Raw genomic sequence first — 14,671 nt, 5'->3', positions numbered from 1 at the left:
TCCTTATTTTTTGATCGTCTATTAATAAAGGTTGACTGACTTATCTGATTGTTTTGTTGACATTCCTTTTAGCGCAGCTCCATCTAGTGGATGCATAATGCAAAACAAGCCATTACTGTAGCTTCTATTCTATGCACCTTAAAATGCAGAAAATGTGTTTAAAATAAAATGAAAAAATAACAATCACCAGGTAAATTCTTCAATTTTTACCTCTGTATTTCAGTTAAAAATGTAATTTTTACACGAATGTTTAATAAGATTGTTTGAATTTTTGACATGGTACACTATATAATATTTGTTTTTTGGATTACTTTGGGCATGTAAATTCAATTTGAAGTCATGCAAAGTGCTTCCTGTGTGATGTCATTGCTAAAGTGTTAACGACGTCTGCCCCAAAGTGGGATGTTACCTTTGTGTTTTTACGTGAATATGTACAATGTTTGACGTAGCTAATGTCAATTTTATGTTCTACGGTGTAAATTACTGGTAGGAAGCGTGGATAAAACGAGTACATTAAATGACATAAATGCATCACAAAGGGTCATCCTGTGTCTCAATTTATATGCCAGCAATGTGATTTTTGAATTTTCTCTTGTTACAAGAGACAATATTTTTCCGCCGAGGAGATTCGTAAGCTGAAATTTTTGGTTCGTAAGTAGAGGTACCACTTTACGTACGAATGAGTTTGTCAGTCAACATTTGCCGCTTGTGCACGCACCATCCTGCTTATTCTAAAATTGAGCGTGTTAGGTTTGACATGAATGCAGCCACTTTTTTTTCCAATGCTTGTACATGTAATTATGATTAAAAAGTGCTTGAACATGCTTGTTTACACCAATTTAATTCCACCTTGGAAGCATAAAGCCATTTAAGCGTCTTGTAGTTGGCTAACAAAGTGAAGAGAGAAACAAGTGGTGGCCAATATGCGCCCGTCACGCAGAGAAACAGCTTGATTTTTTTTTTTTTTTTTTTTTCCACGCTAAGAAGCTTGGGGCCCATCTTTTCTTAATGGGACTTTTTCCAGAGGCTTGTCAGCTTTAAGATGACTGAAATCTTGCCACGGCGAGTGCCAAGCTGATCGCTTTTGATCCCGCTTATCTTTTGCTTTTTTTTCTTTTTTAATGGTGGTGTGGAGCGGCGAAGGAACAAGACAAGGATGGAGGAGAGCAAGGCACTGATGAGCAACGAGCGGCCCTCGATTAATCTTGTCTACCTCACTCTTTTTTTTTTTTTAACCTCTCAAAAACACCCTCATCCATTATCCTTTTATCCGCACCTTATTTGCCGCCAATTGCTTGATAATATGTTCCAGATTTCATATAATTCTCCCTGTCACCTGCGGTACGTCACGCCCCAACAAAAACCGCCCCCCGATGGGGTGGACGCCCTTTGAGGATTATGCCGGGTGACACCTCCATCGGGAGCATCATTTTCACAGGCTTCCGGCGGAATTAGCTCGACTTATCTGCCTGACGAAAAAAAAAAAAGGTGGAACAGGTTTCTTATCGGCTCTTCTGCATGTGAGGGGGGGGGGGCTTGTAAATGCAAATGAGCGTCTTTTGTCAGGCGGCGCCGCCCCTCGGGGGCTGAGCGGGGCCACGGCGGGCCGAGGGGACCCTAATCCGGCACCGGAGCGCGCCCGATAATTTGCGCCTTATCCTCATGTAATGATAGCGTTAAAGTCTTTTTACCGGCGCTAATCCCGCCGTCGAGCTAGCAAATGTCCCGGCTGAAATTTGCTAGCTGGTTAGGGTGCTTACTGGCCCAGATTAAAAAAAAAAAAAAAAAATGGAAAAAGTCCCGTAGGAGGAGAGGGGCACTGATGTAATTATTTTGACTGGTGGTTGATCCAACTTAGCTGGCCGCCAGAGATACCAGCTATGGCGGCCATTTTAGAACGCAAGCGCACAAATAATATTTCATCATGTGTTGCACAAATAATAAATAAATAACAGGGACATCGCGAGCGCTATTATCTTCTAAGGCAGTGGGGTACATGTGCCATGTGATCAGGTATCAGAAAATTGAATTAAATGCTTTTGATTGCGTTGACAAGGAAAGCATATTTTTCTTCACAAATTAAGGGCAAATTCATTGGAACGTGAGTAGGTGAGTTATAGATACATGGGAGAGTTTCGGTAGGTATCAGAAAATTGAATTGAATGCTTTTAATGCTGTGACAGGAAAACACATTTTTATTTTCAAATTAAGAGCAAATTAACTGGAACATGAGTGTGGGCTTTTTTTGTATCAGTGATACCTGAGAGTTTTTCTGAAGATATATTCGAAAGAGTGACGGCGTTAAGACCTCTATGGTAGTCCGGCCATCCCTGGTGCCAAGCCCCCCCAACCCGACAAGCTGCTTTGCCCTGCTGTGATTTGACTAATGACGTGAGATTAGAGCATATTCACGCAAGATGTTCTCGTACACAAAGGAGCCACTAGGATAGGTTCTCACAGACTTTTTTATAAGTTCTTATTCAATTTATACATAATTATTTTTTTTTATACTTTATTCTTCAAACGTTTATTGAGCACTGTTAATTATTGTAAACTTTTTGATTCGCATCTTTTCAGGTCTATTTCATTGAATTGAAACCTTGAAAGGACACTTTATTGGTAGGTGGCTAGCAAAAAAAAAAAAAAAAAAACCTAAACTTTAGCTGCATGGGACTATAAGATGCAGGGTTCAAATCATGAGAAAAAAGTTGCGGCTCAAAGTCCGAAAACTACCGACGTAACGTCGACATTGCGGATTTTGCGGTTGCGCGGGCTAACGACATCGGTCAGTTTTGCGTTAGCCCGCCGCCCCCAGGTAGCGTGACGCATTTTCCGCTTTCAAGTTGCGAAATGGAAATCGGGCGCCGGGCGTTGAGCGACTTTCAAAGGCAGCGGAGAAGAAAGAGCCTAATAGGTGCTTTAGTCATTTGGGAGTTTTCATAGCTTAATCCGTTGTGAAAAGGCTGGGAGAAGAAAGGCTGCGAGTGGCCCTCGCTATTAATTTGATGTGACTTGTGTACAATACGGCCGCCCGATCCCACCGGCTTCACTTTCTTTCATCACGCACGGCCCCTCGGAATTTTTTTTTTTTTTGCCTAAATGTTTCATGGAACGGCGGCCGTAAGCCTCTTTGGTATTCGCCCGGCGTTAAGGCCATTATTACACAGAGAAGACGGGGCAAGCCGCCTCCCCCTTTGTGACAAATTGATTTAGCACAATTGAATTCAAACATGCACCGATTTTTTTTTTCAAACTGGGGCAAAAAATACCCCAAATATAAGCCTCACACTTTTTTTTAAAAAACCAAAAACAAAGGCCAAAAGCATGGGTGCGCCCTATGAACTTAAAACTAGATTTATTTTTTTTTTACTCCATTCGAGCCACATAAAGCGAGTTTTGACGCCCAGATGTGCATTTTGACATTGGGAATATTCTTACTGCCAATAATTACCGTAACGAGACCAGCTAGAGGGCGGACATCAGGTGGCTGTTAGCGGCTAACAGTTAGCTGAGGTTGTTGCGGCATGATTTACAATAAAAGAAGCAAGCAGACCGAACCGACGTCCGAGTCCGTCCTTATTCAAACACAGGAATATTACGAAAACAGAGAGGTTCATGAAAAAGTCGTGACGTCCGGCACCGGTTAGAGAACATAGAAAGGTATTCCATTTGACTCCTTTATTTATTGCAGTATTTTGGCATATACACACAATCATAAACAAGCGGGATTGTGCGCAACTTTGGGTATTAAAATGAAAGGTCAGTGAATGACGGTCCAGCAACAAAACGTTGAGTGCCCGCTGGATATTGCGTGAATAATTTTAAGACTATTATCTAACAGTTAGAGCGCCACCTGTTGCTAAGGCGCGGTATTTCACAGCCACCCGACGTCTGGAGATGGGGGTCAAATGTTTTATTAAAAATATCCTCGCGCCGAGGAGCCTTCAGGCATGCAGAACGAGCGGCGCAGGGGTTGGTGGGGGTGGGGCGGCGAGAGATGGGGAGGATGGGGGGGGGGGGGTCCTCACCCTCTCTCAGAGGCTCTTCAAAGAGGCGCAGGCAGTGCATGAATTGTAATTATGGCTCCTAACAGGATTGGAGAGCGGGCACTTGAGAAGCGGGTCGTGTGGAGTTAAACGGCTGTCACGCACGCCAAAGCTCGGCCGCCGTGTGGACAAACCCACAAAGGGCCCGGCCCCGGCCCCGGCCCCTTCCCGGGCCCTTCCCCGGCCCCGGCCCCTTCCCGGGCCCTTTCCGGGCCGCTCTACCTCTCGCAGATTAGATATGGGCCTTCAAAGCTTGTCCGTCTTGCACAAAAAGATGTCCGAAACCTGCACGTTTTTCACACATTTTAGGAGTAATTATCAAGTAGGAGATGGGGGAGTTTCAGGCAATGCGAAGGGACTTGGAGATCCCATAATTGGTACCACCTGAGAAACCGACGCTACGGAAAAAAAATGACATCCGACCTGGCCATTTGGAGCCCGCACAACAAAATGCTTCAATGTGGGAGACTTCAAGTGCGGCCAGGCCAGGTTCCCAAAGCCGGCCCCCTCCCCCTTCAAAAAAAAAAAAAAAAAGCGTGACGTCCCCCACGCCTGACCCTCACTCAACTCTTAATTGGATTGCGAGCGGCGCCGAAGAAACATTTGGCCATTGTTCACTGGCCTTTTTCTTTTACTGCATTCCTGACGGGAAAACTTTGCCGTTTTTAGACGCCAAACCGTTTTTTTGTCCTCTCCCACCTTTCCCTTTTTTTTTTTTTGCCCCAATCGGCTTTCTCGGGGAGCTTGCCGATGACGGGCTGAAACAAAAGCCAGCCAAGGGCATTGTGATGCCTTTCGGTGCCGAAATGCAGGTCCAGTGGATCCCATTTGGACGTGGCCCTCAAAGCAACACTTCAGCGCCATTCAAACCGACCCCAAACTTGACGATTGATTTTTACCAGTTTTGTGCTAGCCCCCTCCCACCCCCCCTTTTATATATGTGTGTGTATCTGTGTACTGCATACACACAAACACACACACACACGCACAGTACTTTCTAATACGATGAAAAATATAGCGAGCTTGCCAATCAGAACTTGTTTGTGCCCCATTGGCAGTACGACATTTTTGTATCAATAAAGTAAGCGCTTCAAAGTAAAAATAAATGACTAAAATACCTGCAACTTGGTTGCCAAAAACATAGCATTAAATTATGATAACTCTTTTTCTACAGTGATAATGCCGAATTTACAATTACACATTTTCTTCATTTAAGGCAAAAAATTGTACTGATACTGTTGATTTTACAATTATCAAATGTACAGTGTAAAATCAACAATACCAATATTTGTTATTTTTTACCGTTATTGTAGGAAATGTGTTTCCGTAATTTACCAGTACATTTTAGGAAACCAAGGAAATATTACCGAGTATTTTACCAAAAAAAAAAAAAACCCCACAAATTTTTACAGTATACCAAAAAAGTCATTCTCAATGGTTTAGGCTATATATAAATAATTTCCTCTCTGTTTGGAGGATAAATTTGCATACATTACATAACGTAGTCCCCGAAAGAATTTCTCCCCCCCTGCTGTTTTTTCAGGCCCATTTTGACAGCGGTTATTCCAACATTTGCAGTCGGGAATTCTTTTATTGCTGCAGTGTAGCGCAACGTTCCCTAATAGACGGGCGCCCCCAACAATAACATCAATCAAGCTCATTACCCCCTCATGTGCCGCTTCCAAAAAGAGAAAAGTATAATGAAAATAATTACAATAATATCTCATTAAGGGAGCCAATGAGCGACATGGGGGAGAATTAATAGCAGACAGGTGTACAACACAGCGCAATTATGGAAGCTGAAATGAGTTGGCCGCCTGGAGGCAAACGCGGAAGAAATTGTCTGAGTGTGTGGAGCTGTGCGCGCGTGTGCCAGTGTGCCCTTGGTGTTTGCCGCAGATCCTGGATTTCACCGTTTTTGTGGGGACCGATGGGATGTCCCCACTACGATGGAAAACAAAACACTCCTTTGTGTTTGCGCGTGCCCTCGGTTTGCGCTACATTACGGGGACACGATTCTGGTTTCAAGTGTCGTTGCGGGGACCGTTTTCCTCTTTTTGAGGGTCAAGACTTGATTTGAGAGTATATGTTTGAATTGGATTTTGTTTGAGGTTAAAGCTGGGCTTTTTTGGGGGGATTTTTCACGAGCCGGGCGTTAATATCGTCCAACCTGACAAGAAAACAAACTGCAAACAAACGGCAAGGAAAGAGTTAAAGGTTAGGCAGGAGGAAATGCCAAATGACAACGAGAAGTCCCCACAATGATAGAACACCCCCCACCCCGGTGCCGGCATCCGGGACAACTAATGGAGAGAGGTTCACTGGCAAGAGCAGCACCGCAAACAAGCAAAAAAGAAGTCTTAAATGTGTAAATTAGGGGAAGACGTACGCGCGGAAAGCTTCTTTCCCCGCGGCAGACGAGACGAGCGCCCAAACGTGATCAAGGCCGGCGCGGAGAGGCAGCCGTCGCCGCCGACGCTCGGCTCGCCGCCGACTGCTTTTGCGCTCAATCATTCGTGACTCCGACGAGCGCTGCTGCTTCTGCGGTTTTGCTCTTTTTTCTTTTTTTCTCATATAATCCGGCCCCCTTCGTTAGACCGTGTCAACTGCTGACATGTTTGCGCCCATTCCAACCCCTTTGCAAAAAAATAGATAAAAATGGAATTCATATTTATGCGTTCTATGTGGGCCTTGCTGGTCTAATATTGCCTTTGTGGAAAATGAAATACTCAGAAAAATCCACTAGTTTTGAGCATAGTCGGGGCAGCCATTTTGCCGCTTGCTGTCGCCTGAAAATGACATCACGGTGGCTCAGGGCTAGCAACCAATCACGGCTCTTCTGTTTTCTGAGTTTGCTCAGGTGACCTTTGCAAACTGGGCAATATTTATAACAATAGCCTTTTCTTTATTTGTTTATAAAATAAGAAATGAATTCATATATATATATATATATATATATATATATATATAAAATTTTGGAAAACGGACCAAAAGATACTTGACTCCGGGACCCCGAGACTACAGAGATAAAAAATGATTTTCCATCATTTTTCTTTGTGCACAGATTGTGCAATAGATGACCTGGGCAAAGGCAAAATGTAAATGTGTCAAGTAAACTAAGTCAGGCTGGAGGCGCATCTAACGCGGTGTGAGCGTGGCTAATTAGCGTATAAAATAAGCAATTGGCATCCAGCCCCCATACGTCTGTGCCAGCGTGGCGGATGGAAATGAGCGGCCGAATATTAAGCGCAGCTCAGCGCCAGCCGCAACTGATGCAAGTCGACAAAATGTCTCTGGCTGCCATTTTGGAGGGCTTAAGCTCCCCTTCTTTGCCCTCCTTTTCACCTGGCTTCCTGACACCAATGTAGAAATGGGGCGCGGCGTCAGGACCCAGCTTCGCAAAAGTGGGTCACCGGCCGGGAAAATATCGTGTGGCGAATTTACCTCAAAATGGGAAAAGACGGGTAGGGACTTGAAAATTTTTTTTCAAATAACTAAATCGAAAAGGCTTTTTTTTTCAATTTGATTCGAGCAAATTTCCTGTTTTTTTTTTTTTTTCAAAGAAATACAAAGTGAAGGTTTTTTGTCCTCTGACCAAATGACGAAAAAAAAAAATGATCGAGCTTTTAAAAAATTGGTAGTCGAAGACCCAAATGCATGTTTGCATTATAATGCCCTTTGGTTGTCAAATCACTTGCGTGTGAATTCTAGTTGAACATATTATTTTTATTTTTTAAAAAGTACATTATCCTGCTATTTTTCTTATTAAAAATGATAGAAATGTTTTGGTGTTTGTTCTGGAACCGGAACGGATTAACATAATGTCCATTCATTTCAATGGGGAAACATGATTTGGCATTCAGATTGGAGTTACATGCACCCTAATGGAACAATGTTTAATTGGTAAGTCACTGTCGATGGCTGTTGCTTTGCAAAAAACAAAAACAAAAGCAACAAAATGCATTGATTAACTGAGAAAAAAAAACCAATTGATTAATCGAGTTTGATTTTTTTTTTCTACGGTAGACATTATACTGCTATTCAACTTAAAATATATTTCCACATTTTTGGGGGGGGTGTTCTGGGGCTGGAACAGATTAACATAATTGCCATTCATTTCAATGGGGGAAACTGACTTGGCATTCACATTTGAGTTACCAGCAAGCAGATGGAACAATTTTAGTGAGTAAGTCAAAGTGAAATTTGAAAAAAACTCAATAAAAATCCTAACAAAAATGTCCCTGTGTGGATAAAAATAAACAAAATAAAAACAAAGCTACATGCTTTATTGGCCAGCGAGTCATAAAACTGCAAGCAAAGTTTCCTCTTGTAAAGATAAGCGAGATTCATGTCAACGAAAAAAAAAGTCTTCTGCGGTCCCTCGAGTCACAAGGGCGAACCCCCCCCCCCATCCTGCCGATAACCCGGCAAACATAAATCACGACGCCAAACAAGGCCGCCCCGTCCGCTTCATTAATGGAAATGATGTGTCAATATGCTGGCGTCCATTGAGGCGCGTCAGCTGGCCCCGCCGCACAATGGGCCGGGGGCCGACTTATGAACTCCCGGCAGAACCGGGCCCAGTTCATAAAACAACTGGCGGCGCCGCTGGGGAGCGGCCCCAAGACGCCGACCGGCAGATGACACAGATGGGGCCGGAGCAAACAAAGGGCGGGCGGGGTGGGGCGGGCCGGCGGGCCGGCGGGCGGGCGGGCGGGGGCCTTTGTGCGGCCCGGGGAAGCCTTTCAAGAGCTATTCATGCAACAAATTGGGCAAATCTGGCCCGCTCCCGCTTTGCTCTTTTATTAGCGTGAGGCCCACGTCACAGCGCCAGTAAAAACTCGGATTTACCGCCGCCTCCCAAAAACGCCGCTCAATAATACAACGGAAGCGGACAGCGAAAATGCCGACTACTCAGTCGGAAAAACCTATGGCGAGGTAGCTCTCCGCGGTCCCGCTAAAACTCCAGTCCAAACTGGAGAATCGTGCCATTTATCTGAGCCAGGTCATCCAGAAAAAGAACAAAACAAAAAAACTCGTTCAATCCCAAACACGTGTTTTTAAGTTGTTTGTTTGTTTGTTAAGATTGCAGGCATTCGATACCAGATACTTGTGCTTTTCTCAAGTGACACAGTTGCCGTTCCTACTGATCACTTTTTGATAAAGCAGACTTACTCAAATGTCCCGTTTCAGCCAGAAATAAATAGCTAGCGGCCAGTGCCCGTCGAAGCTAACAGCAGCTCGTGTTAGCTGTGGCATTATTTTCGACAAAAGAAGCGAGCAGACAGAACCAACGTCCGAGTCCATCCTCGAGGTTAACTTCGTTTTGATTTGTCGGCCATCAGCTATTTAAAAAAGGCCCGCATTTGTCCAAATCGGTGCTGAAAACTGGCCCTGCCGATAATTAGTGTGACCCCATTGCAAAAACACACAAACCAATTGGCTCGAACTCAATGTAGTTCAGAAACAAAATGTGATGTTTTGGGCATTTTGCTGATGGATCCCGGGGTCACCGCATCCCTAGCTTATGATTTTTTCACTTTAGGAAGTGGGATACCGCGTTTTTTCGTCTCCTCTTTAAGGCGTATGCCAGCAAATTCAAGGGTGCGTCTTACAAACAGCTGCGTCTTATATTTGTGGAATTACGGTAACCTGCGGCTGGCGAAATCGTGGACGGTGAGCTTTTTAACGATATAAAACACGGTCAAAGCTTGACAAACCCGCCTGCACCACAAAACTCCGTGACCCTACTGTATCCATGGTAATTCCAAACGTCCTACTCTTCCTCCTTCGAGAAGGTTTTGGGGATGTTATTTCTAGTGGAAAACGCGGGTAGGCGACGTTCCTTCATGTTGACCCTCAACAACACGAAGCTTGAGCGAGTGCGCTTTGTTCCCGCGCAGGTCGTTAAATAAGCACACAAGCTTCCTCTCATTAGGCCCTGCTGCATTTCTCTTCCCAGCAGCAGCAGCAGCAGCAGCAGCAGCAGAAACGATCTGCATAGAGAGACATTTGTCATCATTAGCCCGCCTCTGACAGTTGGCACCCGGCACCTCGCATCTCCACCACCGGCAATTATGAAGCCTTCATCCCTTATTTAGGCGACCCCGCCTAATTTTACCACAGGCGTCCGCCGCGACATTCGATTACCGGGGCGGCCGGCCGCCCGCCCGCTTTTGTTTTGGTTTTTTCTATCCTAAGGGGAGGCAGATTTAAGGAGAACGCGCTCGTGAGGGGAGCGCAGAAGAGCATCTTGGGGTCAGTAGGCAGATGATTGCAGCGCCCACGTCCAGAAGATGGCCGACAGCACGCCCAACATGAAGATTAATATGCTGCTGGTATTTACCGTTTGAAAAAAAAGGAAAATGCAGAACTCCAGCAAGTGCCAACGATCCGAATTTTGAAGAGAAATCAACTGTTAAAGCATTAAAAACAAGGGTGTCAAACATACGGCCCACGGGCCGGTTCTGGCCGGCAAACGGGTATAATACGGCCCACAAGATGATTTTCTAATTTAAATAATAAAATTGAGTCGAATTTTTTTCAATAAATGGAAAAACAGCGTTTTATGATTGACTCATTCACTGCCAATGACGGCTACAGACGTCAACATTTCATTTTCCTCAGCTGGCAGTCAATTATCATACTAGTCACTAAACATCAAATAATAAGAAGAAAAAAAAAACACTACCTGCATTAAATAACGGCCCTAATATGCTTTGATTTATTACAATTTTTAATTTAATACAATTTTTTTAAAGTAATTGATGATATATATATATATATATATATATATATATATATATATATATATATATATATATACACACTGTATATATAGTCACAAACTTTTATACAAGATCTCATTCATTTTGTACATAAAGTATTTATATTTTGAATGCTATATTAATACTATAATACTATCTTTTAAAAAAAATTCCAACTTTTTCTGAATTTTCGCTGCGTCAGCCTTTATACCGGTGCTGCTTATAGCCGTAAAAACCCGGTATTTATCCGGCCTGATAGCGACAAGAAGTTCAAGCCTAAGAAGCTGGGCGCCTTCTTTGGCGGCCATCACCAGATGCTAAATTGTACGCTAACCACGAGAAAGGTGCGCGCAAACGCTAACACCTTGACTTTTAAACGGCGAATTCCGCATTTGGCCAACTCTTAATTTGTCAAAAATCCATATGTGAGCCACACCGCCCGCTAAATTCATGCAAATGCATGCATGTAATTTATCACAAAAGCTGACAAGCGTAGCATATTGCAAAAGGGGAGGGGGGGGCCAAGGGCCAAACGAAGCTGAGACAATCAATTACGTTTCTTAATTTACACTTTCGCCACCTTTTGTGCGCGCAAACACGCGCGCACACACACACAAAAAAAAAAACGCACGTACGCTAGTAAAAGTTTGCCCGGTGTCCCGGCGTGCGCTTGACGCGATTGGCCGGATCCGCCGGGGAAGGTTGCGAGCCTCCGGGCGCCCCAGAAAATAAAGCCATGGACACGAGCCAAAGGGGGGCCGGGCAAATTGGCCGGCTCCCGCAGAGACGCCATATTGCCGGGGAATGCGCATGATCGCAACAATAATATTCATGAGCCGTCTTAAAAAAAAAAAAAACATCCCAGTGACAATGTCATCAAGTGACAATCAACATCATAAACACGCCAGCAGTTTACCCATGAGATTAAATAATATTATTTCTCACAGTGAAAACGTCAAATCCCTGACATTTTTTTAATCCGATTTATGCAGTAAAATGTCATTTCATGAAGTCTTCTTAAGCTTATCTTTGCATTAACCCAGTAGAGCTGCAATATATGCAATATATTAATATATGTTCAACGTCTCGTTTTTTTTTTTTAAACTCCCAACTTTAGCTATAAATACTATTTATAATATATATTTATTAAAAACAAGAAATCTTTTTTCATTACCTCTTTTTGTATACATTATTTTTTACCATAAATTTACTCTTTTATATATATATATATATATATATATATATATATATATATATATATATATATATATATATATATATATATATATATATATATATATATACATACATAAATACATATATTTTTTACAGTATGTATTCATTTTTAAAAAATTAAAAACAAGGAACAAAAAACAATTTCTTTTTCTAATTTAATTTCTGACAAGAAATTTAACTTTCTATTTTCTATATACGTCCATATATTTTTGACCATAAATTTACTACAGGTTTACCTTGCTAGTTTTTTTAAGATTTTACACACACACAAAAAAGAAATAAATTTTAAATAATCAGGGTTGCAAAAAAAAAAAATTGTAGATTTCATTTTCGGCGGATCATTTTGGGAACATTTCACCACAACGAACGAAAAAAGCTCGTACTGTTTTTTCTTTTGGTAATTACTAAAGCGTAAGTCAAGCCAAACATTTTTGTTTCCTGATAATATTCTCTATGTATTTCCATAAGTGCCAGTGTTACGATGAATAACATACCTGAGGGGCGGCCATTTTGCCGCCCTCCGAAAATGACATCACAGTCCGCCAGCGCTCAGCTAACCGCCAATCGCGACTCGGTTTGCGAATGTCACGTGACCGAGCTGAGAACATTTCCGAAGGCGTTCCCATACTTTTGACCGGTACGCACACACGCGGCCAGCCAGCGAGTCGCGTGACCCCAGGCCGCCGTACAAGCGAGCGCGGGCGCCGCGGTCAGAGGGGGGACTTTCCAGTCGGGCGGGGCTGACCCCGCCCCCTGAGCGGCCCGCCATGTTAACGGGACAATCGGTCTTCATAAAGAGCCGGACGCCAAGGACCGATGGGGGGCAAGAAGCCATCAAGTGTCCCGGCCCAAACAAAAGAGGCCTTGAAAACGGGCTCACGCGCTCTGCAGAAAATTGAGGGGGACGCCATCTTGATTTATACCACTGCCTCTCTGACGTACCCCCGTGAAACGTTTTTTTCCCTCCAATCAGAGAAGCCGCAATGAATCATTTTTGGACAGAAACATGCGCCATTTGACTGTAAATGATTCAAACGTTCAAACTCGTACCCCAATTTGGGAACCTGTGTACGCTAAAGCTCAAAGCATTGTTGGAGAAAAACCACTTACTTGGAAAATTTCAAAGGAGTTGCTCTAAAGCAAATTTAGCAATAAATTGATTCATGTTACAATTCATCTGCCCTTAATTTGTATAGACATCTGCTCTAGTCCTCCCCTGGCATTAAAAACACTGAATGAGATTTGCCAATACGGGCCGAAATTCAGGCAAAAGTTCACCTACCAAGTGCTTTGAAGTAACTCCATTTGGGAACTTCTGTACGAGCCATCATAAATCATCGTTGGATGAAAATATGACTTTTGTGTAAGATTTTGCGAAGGGGTCACGATAAAACAAATTTGCAACACGTTCCAACTCATTTGCTCTTCTTTTGAAAACAAGAACGCACTGCTCCTGCCTCGGATTTATTGCGATGTTGACTACTCCCTGAAGTGTCCTCACGTTCCCCCGCTTGAGAAGCGCAGATCTATACACGGCGACAACGTCGTCGAGAGGATCGCTCTCAAGCTCGGCGAAGGCCTCAGCGCCATCGCCCGAGCATTTACAAGGCAGCACATGCTTCAGATTAGGAGGCGATAATCTGGGCCAAATCCCCGCGTCGGTATCACGCACTCCGCCGGCGTCGGGCCAAATGGGTCCGAGCAAGAGCCCAGCCCAGGAATAACGGCGGACGCGGTCTGCTTCCAATAAAGTCGGCGGGCCGGGCCGGGCCGGGACGGGCCGCAATGGGAGGGAGCATGGAAAGTATGTCAACAAGGGAGTCCGTTTTACAGCGCTATGTAAGAATGTTGTATGGGATTACCGCGCGAATGTCGAGAAGCGTTGTGGCCAAAATACAGGGGTTGCATTCTTTTCCGGCTGCTGGTGAGCGTCAGGGGGGAGAATCGCATTTCTCGGCGGATTTCAAAGAAGAAAAGTCTGAAACGGGACAGCTTGGACTCGCCTGGGTCGGAATATTTATCGGTTCCGAAATAGCAGACTTGAAAGAGATCAAAAGATCGTGACGGGCCATGGGAATGGCCCCATCTCGAAATTCGACAAGGCCTTATTCCGCTCGCGGCCGCTAGGGGGCACACGCTTTCGTCCATCATAGAATAATATCCTATTGTGTCCATCTCGTTGCTACTTTTTTTTTTTCACTAGCGCTTCAAAGTGAGACATGGAACCAGGCAGTGTATGAGAGGCATCAAACATTTTGTGGAAAATAATTTGCCCGTGTGAAAATATGGATGGACAGAACAGTACGGAAGCCTCGGTTATTTTCACAGCATCATGCAAATATTATATATATATATATATATATATATATATATATATATATATATATATATATATATATATATATATATATATATATATATATATATATATATATATACTGTCGACAAAATATCTTCCCTGCGAAAACGGATCGTGCAGTATGCATATCCTAACGGCGTGGGATGTGTTTCCTTCGAAATGGTTGCTTTTATCTGACTTTAACCAATCGTGGATGCAGGCTTCTTACTGCCATTACAAGAATTCTCTATATACGCTCTACAATACAGTATTTTGAAGTATTC

General features: G+C 43.5%; 1 protein-coding gene across 3 annotated transcripts in view; it reads right to left on the bottom strand.

Moving 5' to 3' along the window:
- Nucleotides 1-14,671, bottom strand: part of nbeab (neurobeachin b) — a 163,397-nt gene that overhangs the window by 41,558 nt on the left and 107,168 nt on the right. The gene's annotated exons all lie outside the window — the stretch shown is intronic.

The sequence above is a fragment of the Hippichthys cyanospilos genome, chromosome 11, assembly GCF_059441005.1.
Source record: "Hippichthys cyanospilos isolate Australia breed blue-spotted pipefish chromosome 11, RoL_Hcya_1.0, whole genome shotgun sequence".
Classification (NCBI taxonomy): domain Eukaryota; kingdom Metazoa; phylum Chordata; class Actinopteri; order Syngnathiformes; family Syngnathidae; genus Hippichthys; species Hippichthys cyanospilos.
This window is presented reverse-complemented; position numbering and strand designations above follow the sequence as displayed.